The sequence below is a fragment of the Equus caballus genome, chromosome 19, assembly GCF_041296265.1.
Source record: "Equus caballus isolate H_3958 breed thoroughbred chromosome 19, TB-T2T, whole genome shotgun sequence".
In the NCBI taxonomy this organism is placed as follows: Eukaryota; Metazoa; Chordata; class Mammalia; order Perissodactyla; family Equidae; genus Equus; species Equus caballus.
In genome coordinates, this window is record NC_091702.1 from 59382501 (window position 1) to 59395430 (window position 12930).

Below are 12930 nucleotides of genomic sequence, written 5' to 3' on the forward strand. Positions count from 1 at the left end.
ACTTATCAGGCCTGCTTCAGCGAAGGCTTTAACAGAAGTCAGAGGAGGGCAGCGACAGGCCCAGATCTAACAGGGCTTCTTTGTAGGTTGTGAGTGAATTGCTTTTGAGAAAGTCTCTGTAGACATCTTACTTTGGCTCCTCCTCTATACAAACTGCTGTGGGAGCCTAAGAAAAGCAGCTTTCAAACGTGCAAATGCACAGATTTGGGACTGCTGCCGCCAGGCTACAACTGCTGCCAGGGGACGGGAGAGTCAAAGCAATTCTACGCATCGCACGCTTCGATGTCTTCCCTCTCCTTGGCAGCCACACACTGGGATCAGTCATCCAGCTCCATTTCGAGTCCCAAAGTCATGACTAGTGCAAAGGTTTCCAGTCTGAAACTTTCAAAATGATACAACTTTAAAATCATTGCAAAGGAGATCTTTTTACATGATCATTATAAGCTTGGAATAATTTGTGGAAAATTAAAAGGGTAGTGAGACAGAAACTTAGGAATTACAGTGTGTGTGTTTGAAAGAACATTCATATACACCTTCCTGGATCAAAGGCATTACTGGCACTTATGAGAAGAATCAAGTAGAATCAACAGCCAGAGTTTTTAATACTACTTACACAGTCTGAGAATTTTCAAAGATATTTACATGTGAATGCCTCATTTTCAGGCTCCTCTAACCCTTATTTCCAACTTTTAAGGCATTACCGATGATTTACTTGAAGGCTCTTGCCCCTTGAAAAATCCATCATCATGAGTATTATTAATGGTTTTGGTCAAATTACATCATATGGAAGTTTGAATGCATTTTTTTTTTCCGAAAGGGAGAATGATTAACTTTACATTTTGTGGTCACACCACAGTAAAAAAGAAGTTCATTTCTGTCCTCCAACATCAATGAAACACTTGAGGACTGTCACTGAAGACAGCTCCTCTTCTATACAAACTGTTCTGAATCTTTTAGATGAAAAGAAACTACTAAATGAAGAAAAGATACATGTTTAGATATTAGGAAACATATTTCTAACAAACAGCCTTCTTAATTTTTAAAATAATTCTTCATGTTATATGTTATACTAATTTTACTTTATCTATTTAGGTGAGAAAGATTGTCACTGAGCTGACACGTGCACCAATCTTCCCCTATTTTGTATGTGGGACGCCGTCACAGCATGGCTTGAGGAGTGGTGTATAGGTCCGTGCCCAGGATCTGAACCTGCGGACCCCAGGCTGCCGAAGCAGAATACACAAACTTAACCACTACACCACTGGGCCAGCCCCATGTTATGCTAATTTTTGAAAGAGTTTACAGTAGACAAATGTTATCCTGAATAAGAGATATTTCTAGGAAAAAAATTTGAAATGAGTCTTACTAATAATCTGTTCCTTTATCAAGAACAATTTATAAAAAGGAAAATCATACTATAAAGGAGACCCACTTTCATCTTAATCAGTATTATTTTCATTCTCCAACAGCCTGACAATTTTTAAACTTTTGGCCATGTTCTGAATTTTTTGAGGAAACTATACAACTTGGTTAAAAGAGGAAGTGAATAATATGATTCCTGTGGTTGGAGGAGGGGAGGCGGGGAGCGGGGGAAGGTGGGAACTCAAGCAAAAATGCTGGGGGTTAAAAAAGTGTAGAACAAAGCTTTATTAAATACAGATTTTAAATGGCTGTTTTACCAGAAATTGAGCTTTTAGATACAGAATATGAAAACTCACTATCTTGCCCCAGGAAAACCTCTTTGCTCTAATCAAACAAATCTCATTACTGTTATACCCCCCTACAGGTCTCGCTACCATGCAATCATTATGCCATTTCTACTATAAGAAATGTTTTCTCTACCAATTTGTTCTTTTCTCTTCCTCATCAAAACTCTGCTAAAAACTTACTGAATGTGGAACTCCTCCTCTTATAAACCTCATCTAACTTGACTTGGGAATACTCATACTTATTCTGAACTCCTCTTTTGTTCTTCATTCAAAATCACAGATTTATAGAGTTAGAACCAACTTTAAAGATTATCCAATTTAACTCTCTCATTGACAGAAGAGGAAATTCAGGTCCAAACTAAGAAATTTGATCAAGCTCCCAGAACTTGTTCAAGGTCAAGGAGTGACAACTAGCACAAAGCCATCCATGGGGTTAATGTCTCATTTTCATTCATCACTGAGAAAGTCAAAAAGGTAACATTTCCGAAGGCAACTGCAGTTTATTCATTTAATATTTTTAAAACAACAATAAAGCAAATCATTGACACTTTTCACAAAGTATAAAAAGTTCATTTCATTAAAATCATCATTGATTAATTTCGTTAAAAGGACCAACAGTCGTTCAACATTCAAAATAAATGTACTGAGCATCCACTGCCTTGCCAGGCACCTTGAAAAAGAGAGAAACCAAGATACGAGAATTAAGAAGGCATCCAGACAATGAGAAAGTTTATCATAAGATCATAATATTCTCCTGGAAAGGTTTAATTAACTCACCACACCATATTCCGAGAGACAACATATAGCACTTTCATCAAAAGAATGCCATAGTCTCCATTCTTCCTCTGTTCCAGCTGCTTTTTTATACCATCCTCAACTTCAACATCTAAATAATTTACACCTTATACGTAGGGGCTGCTGTCTTGAGGAGCCAGTAACAGTACAGCACAACACACTTACAAAACTACTGCAAACCTTCCACGAAGTTTCTACCTCGACTACAAAACATTCTCAACCTAGGTCCTTTCCATGAAATGCCACATTCAACTATGCTTGAAAACTGAAGTCAGAGTATCCTAGGTCCCCTTTAACTTAAAATGCCACTTGGCATCATATAAAGTAGCTAGGACTTTTCTACTAAGAGGTCAAATCCTCTCAATACTTACTTTTCATATTGTGGTTTTAGAATAAGAACAATCTTTCTCAAATAACCTACGCAAAGAGTTATATAAGAATAAGTACAAGAGTTAACGCACTTATTTTACACTCAGGGAGCTAAGGTGAAGAAATTCTTAAGGTCTCACACTAAGACATCTGCCCTAATTCTCAATTCACCCTTCCGGACATAAGATTACAGTTCCTCTGAAAGTCATCAAACAGGAGGCAGCATTTCCAATTCGCCAAGTTTTAATAATGAGCTTTATCAATTGTCATATTTGGTGTTTGGAACTTTGCCCAACCATATTAAACTTTCTGTACCTATCAGGGATGAACAGATGAACAGTTACAAGTAGAAACTTTGGAGACATATGATTTTCAAGAAAAGGATCTTGGAAAACAGAATCATAAAATTAAGTTGGATTTCTAAGTGCGATAAAATTTATTCTTTTAATACATTTTTCCATTGTGAATATTTAGTTATGCCAGGGACTTATCAACACTCTTTTTCTCTGTAAATGTCTACAGCAACAGTCTCTCAAGGAGACAGTCAGTTTGCAGGCCTACGTGGACCTAATAAAATGTGTGAATAGTTTTATACCACTGCACTCAATTTTACAGTTCCTCAAAGTCTTTTGGGACATCATTCTCAATATGCTTCTGGCTTTGTCCATTTCATTCTTTGGATTGATTTTCTTCGGTGAACTAAAGCATTCAACGCTTTTCACCAAGTAACACACACACATAAAATTACATTTTTTTTTTCATCTTGTGAACAATATTGAGACGTATCCCTCGTCAGGTCAATCTTGAGATGAAGATTCAATGTTTTCCTTTGAGGATCAAAGAAATCACTCAGAAGCAATAGTAAGCATGCTATACTTTAAGCTAGACTCTTATTAACAGTCTCAATGGTGCTTAGGCTCAAATCTCTCCAAATTTCAACATAAGATGATACTACATGTGGATTTCAAGACATCAAGTTACAGACAGAAGTTCCTATTACAGCAGCCAAAATCTAATCTGAATGCTTATTTTTATTTCTTTACACTACCCAAATCAAATAAGTCTTGTTGGGCAACTGCAGACACCCAGCTGAGTCAATGAACATATTTCAGACAGCTGCTTCTTGTTTGTGAACCTAAAACTATTTTTGCTGAAGAAAATGCAGGTTATACAAAAAGAAATAAAAATCAGGATCCCAAAACAAAATGTTCCCACAAGAAAGGCCTTCATTTAGCTCAATTTGAGGATAAAATAGCAATCTGAAATATATATGTAAATCTCACTTAACCAGAACTCACTAATAGATATTCCTCAATTAACCACATATTGGGGGAAACTGCTTTTGGGAAAAAGCGGCAAATTATAAAAACAAGCTCATGTCAATTTTTTAAAAAACCTCCCAGAATGTCTTAGGCAGGAGGCAGAGAGATTGCTGGTATTGGTAGCAGGCAACTCACCAGGCATCAGTACCTACTTCTTCAAATTTCCAACCTCTTATACATAGTATATATTTTTAAAACATAAAATAATTATTAATCATCAGAGTGATGACACCAAGATCCTCCTCCCATTACAAAATAAACTTCACTCTACTATCAATAAGAAATTCAGTTGTGTACTAACATTTCTGCAATGATTTACAAACGCTAAAATCAAAACTTCTCTAGCTAACTTTTGATGAATAAGAAAATTAATCAAAAATGTTCTTTTCCAAACATTCCAGTTTACCCTGTAACTTTTATTCTAGGAAACTACGACACTGACTTCATTTTTGATATACTAAAATTACTACAGTCATGTGTTGCTTAATGACGGAGACACATTCTAGGAAATGCGTCATTAGGCAATTTCGTTGTGCGAACTCCATAGAGTGCACCTACACAAATCTAGATGTTACAGCCTACTACACACCTAGGCTACATGGTACTAATCTCATGGGACCATCATCATATGCGCGGTCTGTCAATGACTTTTGAAATGATGTTATGTGGTGCACGACTATACTTGGTAGGAAATAATCATCGCTTCCTATTTGTTCTAAATTGATATAAAATATACTAATGACCCAAATTTTGTCAACTGACATTCTTCTCTAAATTATCAGAAAAGAGCATTTTCTCAGATGCTGTGACTGAGCTAAGTCTCACACACCACATCTGCATCAAACTCAAACTCGTGTACTGAGACACACGCAATTATGCATATAAGAACACGCAGGAATATAGTCCTAATTTGGACCCATTTAATAATTCCTAAGAAAGGAGCACATGACAAATCAAACACAGGATAAAAAGTTCATCTGTTCCCATTTCCATGCTCCATGAGTCAGGGCAAGGGAGTACGACAGCTGGGCCTTGGCAGTCAGATGGGCCCGGCAATGAACTGTTACCACTACTGGTTGTCTCATTTAAGGGCCTATGTTCACTCATCTATAAAGTAGGCTAGTACCTACTTCACAGGATGCAAGAACGGAAACAGATAATATGGAAAACCCCTTTTAGAGCACCTCTCATACGCTGCCTCCAATAATTACCAAAAAACCCCACGCATGAATGAATGTGTTTTCTTCCTTCTTCAAGCCCTTTGGCACCACTTCACCCCAAGAGATGATGACAGGAGCTTTTAGCGATAATCTCCACTGCCAATAGAGATTCCTGCTTTGAGCCTTTCACTCTCTGAATCCAAACTCTTCTACGTCACCTCCCAGTCTACTCTCAGAATTTAACTCCTTAGACAGGCATTCCACATCTTTATTGTGCCCTCCTTGCCTCACCTCCCCCCGAACCCCCAACATACACACACACAGAAAGTCTGGCCCCAACTTCCACTGACTTCCTCTATATCCTGGAAGGTATATTCAGGTTCAGCTCCCTGCACTGGGGTAATTTCTTGCCTCTTATTGTTTGCCCAGAAATCTCTTATTTCAAATCCCCTTCTCTATTCCTCTCCACGCAGGTCAAATACGATCTTAAGTAAAATAACATCTCCTTCCTCCAAATTTTTTAATTCCATACAGCAAGAGCCATAAACCTCCCTGAGACCCTCTTCTATTACTGTCTCAATGATCATTTGACAACACACGACTCAATGAAATACATGACTCTTAGCCTCTTATGGTTTTCACCTCCACTCCAGACACATCCACATCGTCATCATCAGTAGCCTCTTATTTACAGATAGTGAGTGTTAAACATAAAGTCCCCCAGCGAAAATCACAGACAGAATCCTGTAAGTTAAACTTGTCCTTGGTTCATCCTCCCCCTAACTGTAAACTCTAAATGGAGGAAAGGGGGTGAGAAAAGGGGGGTGAGCCCTTCTTGGTCTTTGAAGTCCCCAAAAAAAGGTAAAGGAAAAAACGAGAACACGATCCAACCACAATTCCACCATCCGTACTAAGTACAAAGAGTAAAAGAGCCAGAATCTATTCATGAAAACGGTCTTTGAAATCATTTAAATGCAAACGCTTTCAAACAAATCAACAAAAATCTCTGGCACATTTTGAAAAGTTTGAAGAAAAAAGAAACGTACTCAAATCAGTCCTTGAGTAAGCCCCAGTAAGAGCAGAAGAAAGGCTGTCTTGATGAGCTTTAATCCCGAGAGAACAGCTGACTGGACGACTCCATTCAGTGAAAATCAGACCCACTCTCGCCCTGGCACTGAGATCCAGAAGTTCTCTGACTACAGAGTTCCAGAGCGCCAACTTCCCCGGGGCCACACTGGTTCTCAGCAGTTGGCAGATTACTAGTTGATGAACACACAAACCCTGTGTTTACAGGCCAGCTTGAGGCTCCCAGAAAGGAACAGTGCCATCCACGCAGCGTTAAGGGTTAAGTAACAGCAAATAACTATAAATGGATGAAAACAGCAGCCAAGATTCCTCTAAGCTCAAAACAGACCTGAACCTAAGGGCAATGATGCCATCATTCAAATGAGACACTGTGCTTGGCTGGCACGAGGAAAGGGAGTAGTGTCCACTGGCCAAGCTCAAAAAAAGTACAGATTCTGAATAAGACTTGGTGGGAGAAAACAGTTTGGCAAATACACGCAAGAAAACCATATTTAGCGATCTTTAACAACATGATGATGTCTAGGCGAGCTTCCGAGGAGTCCTAATTCCTCAAAACAAAGACTAATACTAAAGCAGAGCTGCTCCACTTTCTGTTCTACTGTTTTCATAAAAAAGACTCAGTGATTTATTTTTCAGATTTAATAAAACATGGTCAGCCTTTTAGAAATGTGGATTTTGCAGCTATGATAATGAATGGTAATAGACTAGGAAACTGACTTCAAGAACAGACTCATAGCTCACTTCTTTTTCCTCAAAATTACAGACCCATTTGAACATTTCACTGTTTTCTTATTCAGATATAAACTTCCAGATAAAACGAATACTGTCATTCCAGCAATACCTAAATTTGAATGAAGTTATTCAGAACTATTTTAATGAGATGCTTTTTAATAATATAGCTAGATAAACCTAAATTTTGTATAATTACATGACTAATTACATAAAGCTCAACTGTGAGCTTACTTTTATATGTATCACTAACTCTGCTGTATAACAGATGTAAAGCGAGCAAAAATTAAATATGTAGTTCAAAATAAATGTGCTCTTAATTTAGCATTTAAAAATTCCTCTTCCAAGTTAAGCCCACTCAATGCAGAATCTGTAATAAATGCATTTCCTTGCTTCCGCCAAGGGAAAATTTTGTATCACATGTTTATGTACATTTCTAAATTTTCTACTGGATTTAAGGATGAACCAACTTATTAACATGATAATTTATTTTTAATAATTGCTGCAACTTAACCATTGGAGAATATATGGCTCTCTTTCAAAAGACATTAAACTAAAATAAGAATACTAAATGAGTGTTGCAGGTTTTCTGAAGCACTTTCAAGCCTGTCTAATTTAATAAAATACTAAGTGAGTTAGTACTACAAAAGAGACTTTTATCACTGATAATTTAAAATATTAATGTGAATACTTAACAGGTCAAGGCTTTTACATTAATCAAAGACACGACAGAAGACTGGCTGGAGTGCGTATTCTCCTATCAGTGACGTTTTCATGTCAGGTGATTTCTCTCATTTTTCCCTTATAAGCATAAAAGGATGTTTCTCTCCTTGCACTACCAAGGAACAAAAGTAATCTGTTCTTCTAGAGATAGGATGATATTAACTGCTTCTTTTGCGAAGAGAACATTTGGAACAATACGTTTTTGTACAGTTTTGTCAAGTAAGCAGTTAGGAGGGGTGAATTATCTCAGATCCTCTGGCTGCTTCTTCTTCATGGCTGGACAGCCCAGTAAACCTCAGGTCCTTTATGTGGATGGAGCCTGGAGGTTAACAACTGGGCTTTCAATAAGAAGTAATTTTTAACACTAGAAAAAAAACTACAAAGATTTTTGAAATTCCAAATTTAATTTAGAGTTAATTTAATGTTCCTAAAAATAAATCCTTCATCAAAGAAGTTCTCCCTTTTTCATATTTTTGGTTACAGAATTCTTCTCCTGCCTTATTCTCCTTAGCCTAAAATTTGCCAGACTTACATTGGATTTTCAAAAAGCAGATTCATAACATCATGACAAGATTAGATTATTTTATGTCCCTGAATGAAAGTCAGAAAGAGCCTACTTAAGTTTGGTTCATGGTCAAGTACACAGCTGTACGGCCGGGACCCTCAGGAGTGGCTGGACAGTGTTTACAACTGACAGAAAGTTAAGACAGAGTCTGTGTCCCTTGCTCCTTGTAGTCTGCTCTCTGGAGCCTTTCGCTTTAAATCCAGAGTTCACAGGTGCTCAAAAGACGAATTCTACACAAGTAACAGGTTTAGGAAATGTCAGTCATGTGGGAATCCCAAGAGTCAGAACGCTCCTTGAAAGCGGTTGTAGCGCTAACACACCTTAGAGTGGGAGTCCCCGCAACAGCTGTAGGAAGACAGGGCAGGGAGCACAGGGACGGGTTCCGGCCCTCACTCACCACTCCCTGGAGTTGAGGAGTCCCTAGCAGAGAAACCACAGGAGAAAGGATTGGGCAACCTGCCTCCAGCACCAGATGAAGACAGACCCATTGACTCCAAGGAAAGGCCCAACAGTAAAAACCAACTCTGACTCCAAGATCGTAGCTGGAGTGTGAGAAGAGACATGGGGTTAAGTTATACAGCAAGTAACAAAGGGTAGGTAGGACGAACTGCCCTGGTCACAGTTGTGGGGCTGGGGCAGGAGGGGAGAGAGCAAGAGGGCAGAGCTCAAGGTTTTGTACTGAACAATGCCTGGGTTGCCTGGTGAATGAAATTGGAAGCCAAAGACATTCATTACACTTTCTCAAAAGAAGGATAAATGTATTCTATCTCTAGAACAGATCAACCCTAAGTAACAAAGAAAGAGAAGGGAGTTCGATGTATGCCCCACTTGCTGGGGTTATGAGAGACAATAACCGGAGGTCGCTGTGACAGTTATGGGCCTAAAGCCTGGTGAGATAGATGGACTCAGGCTCTGGTGGTGGTGCCCAAACATCCTGTGAGAAACTACTTTTCATTTCAGTTGAAGATAGAATACAAACTGTTAAGAGTCAAAAGGAATCTTACAGATCACTGTCTACTACTCTCATTTTGCAAAAAACCAGAGTGAAGCTCCAGAAGAAATGACTACTTCTGGCCTACGCTGCTACTCATGGGCAGAACTGTATGCATGATTTTTGTCCATAGCTTTTAGGGAAATTATTACTGCTGAGCAGGGAAAAGGCATTTCAGTGCTCACTGCATTGACATCTTTCCTTTCTTCATTCAATAAATATCTACTGAATAGTCAGTACTAGGCACTAGGCTAGATCCTGGTATACTTCCCTGGAAAACCTCAGAAAATGAGTGTGGCTGATAGTGGCAACAAGTCTGACAACAGGCAAAATACTGACATCAGTCAACTAAAATTATGGACCACCAAGTATAGAGCACAAGATTAGGAGGAACTGTGATATGAAAATTGGAATGGAGCATATCAGAAGAATCACTGGCTGAGAAAAACACAAGTGGGTGAAGGGCAGAAAGCGGAACAGCAGCAAACACAAGTTGAGTCGTTTACTCGAGCTTCTGGACTTCTGCAACACAGAACAAAACACAGGTGAGGCCATTGCAGCTTGCAAACAGCCCTCTGTGCGTCACCCTTTCTCCATCTCAACTCCAGTTCAGGGAAAAAAGAGACCAGGAAAAGATGTGCACATTTTTCTGCCCGAACTGTCTTTAGGGGTCAGGAGCAGCTGACGGTCTTTATTTATCATAAGGGAACAAGTACATTATTATGATGTGGTTTGCTTGGGAGAAAAACTTAGCTAGCAAACATAACCAGCTACTTCTGGATGTCTGGACTTTACTGAATTTGAGAAAAGGTGCAACGGACCGTTGGAAAACAGAGACATAAAAGAGGCTGCTGCAAAGGACAAAACTAATTTTTAAAAAATAAAGGTCATCAGGGTTATTGTTAAGATGGTGTGACAGGCAACTGACAAAATTCTTTAAACAAAAATGTAGTAATTTTAAAGAACTATAGGAGATCCAGAGAGGGAACACTTACACTTGGCTGAGGGAGGGTAAAATCTAACAAGCTCTGTGAAAATCCATTTGCCATTATCATGTGGAGTTTGAAGCTGGGTGCACCCTACAACCCAGCAGGTCTACTCCTGAACATCCATGCTAGAGAAATAATACGTTCATAAGGAGGCATGAACAGGACTCTGCAGAGGAACATTCTTAGCTCTCTCTCGAATAACACAAAAACTGGAAACAATCTAAATAGCCATCAAAAGAAAGTGGAGAAATAGTGATGTTTTCATACAATACAATACAGCTGTGATCGTTAACGGATTACAAGTACAAGCAAGGATGACTCTCCCAAATATGACGTTGAGCAGGAGAAATAGGTGTTGCAGAAGAAAACATACAGTATTATATTATTTATATAAAATTCAAAAACAAGCAAAACAATGTAGGGGATATACAAATATGTGAAAAAACTATAAAGGAAAACAAGGAAGTAATAAACTCAACCTTCAGGATTGTGGGGTTAGAGGGAGGTGAGAGAAACTGGGCCAGGCTCAGCTCTATCTGCTGAGTTAATGCTGGGTACTCAGTCATTCATGTTAATGTTATTCTTTGTTGTCTTATTCACATGTTATAAACATTCCTTGTATATGTAGCATTTTCTAAATACTATGGGGTAACTTCTATTTTTAAAAAGCTGTCAGAAATAACACTATATTTAACAAACTATTTTAAAGGTACTTTTTAAGTATCTGCAAGTAATGAGTACCTGGCAGGCACTCAGGACTTTATAAAATGCTCTCTTTTAATTCACACAATAACTCTTCGGGGGAAATATTTTCATCCTCAGTTTGCATACGAGCAAACAGGCTCAGTGCTGTTGTGCAGACCGCCCGTTACAGAGCAAGCAGAGGTGGGCTTCAAGGCAGACGCAAGTCTGAAAAGCACAGAGGGTCTGCAGGTAGCACTGTCTAAATATATAACAGCGAAAACAAACTTCCAACACAAAGCAAAACTGACTTGTTAATACTGAAGTTTTCTAGTTTAATTCATCCTAGCATTTAAACCCATCTGTAGATCATATTCTAACAGTCTGCATTAATTTTATGTCATAGTACCTCTTTATTACTTCATAATCACAAGTGACCCTGAAACTATAAATTCTAAAACTGGCGACGATACCAACTGTGTTTATGGAAACTCTCACCGTGGCTGAGCTTCTTTTCATAACCTGAATTTCTCAGACCGGAAGCGTAAGGAAAGTTAGCTGTTGTAGGCTGAAACTTAGCGCTCTGATTTCACTACCCTGCCATCAGGGATTCACTCACAGGCAAGCAAACTGGCTTGCCAAGCCCCACAGAAATTACTCACTTCCACCCTCTCTTTCCTCATCTTTCTTCCAATCATGCTGCAAAACCTAATTTTAAACCCATGCAGGAAACCTGATTAATACCACCTGGTTCTCTCTACGCCACTAACTCTGGGCCTCTTGAGCACACATACAGCACAACTCATTTATAGAATTATCTGTCAGCTTTTCATTTTGTTGTTTTCATTTGCATGTGTGTCCAGCCTCAAGAACCACTGAGAAGAGTTTACGAGTTTGTTTCTTCTGAGCTATGCCCTAACTCATTCCTCTTCACCCAAAGCACCACCAACTGTGCTCTTTAAACAGTAGTCACTTAATAAATGCTGATTGACTTACTACAGTGGAACAATTCGTCTCTGGTATTTCTCAATATCCCAGTGAATCCTCCACATCTATAAACATGCTGGAGACGATACCAGGTACCGCTAGAGGCGTGGGGTCTTCCTGAGGGTGCCTGGGACAAGAAAAACACAGAGAGAGACCAAAGACAGTCAGGAGAAACACAGAGAGAGGAACACGGAAACAAACAGAGGACAGAATAAAGACCGAGAGCAACGAAGAGTCAGGAGTTTGAGAGAGACTCAGCAGCCAGAGACACTCAGAGACAGGGAGGAAGTCAGCAATCTGAGCTTGGGTTTTGGTTTGGAAACCAAATTTTTGGTACTGTTTACTCAAGTAATAGGTGCCCTCATGTTACTAAGTTTATGGGACAATCAACCATTTCAAAGTTATTTCTAAGATTTTTCTGAGCTTGTGTCTTTATTAAAATTCATCTGTACATGGTCTCATCTTTGGAGATACACACGCACAGACGTAAACACAATCCTCAAAACAACCAGCTGTAAGTAAGAAATATTTTTCTAATTCTCCAGTTGAAAAAATGGTTACTTCAGAGAGGTAATGTAACTTGCCCAAGGTCACAGGCAAGATCAGGTAACTGGGCCCCCAAATCTTCCGATTCCAAAATCTAGTGCTTTTTCTGTTACCCTATATTCTCTATTGGAAATAAATCACATACAAATCCAAACCGTTTTTGTAAAATAAAATTCAAACTATACATTCAGCATAAAATTTTCTATCTTTTGAGACAGTGAACTATTCAGGTTCCTCACTAGGACACTTTACCTCAGGGCTCCATCAGTGTAAAAATC

The 12930-nt window shown here is 38.8% G+C and overlaps 1 protein-coding gene across 35 annotated transcripts in view; it reads right to left on the minus strand.

The window, feature by feature from the left end:
* Positions 1 to 12930, minus strand: part of BBX (BBX high mobility group box domain containing) — a 263097-nt gene that overhangs the window by 126845 nt on the left and 123322 nt on the right. For 10 of the 35 annotated variants that reach the window (XM_023623825.2, XM_023623827.2, XM_070242871.1 and 7 more), the window contains one exon: positions 12116 to 12233. The exons of the other annotated variants lie outside the window; for them this stretch is intronic. The gene's annotated coding sequence lies outside the window, so the exon portion shown is untranslated. The remainder of the gene's footprint in view (positions 1 to 12115; positions 12234 to 12930) is intronic. 35 annotated transcript variants of the gene reach the window in all.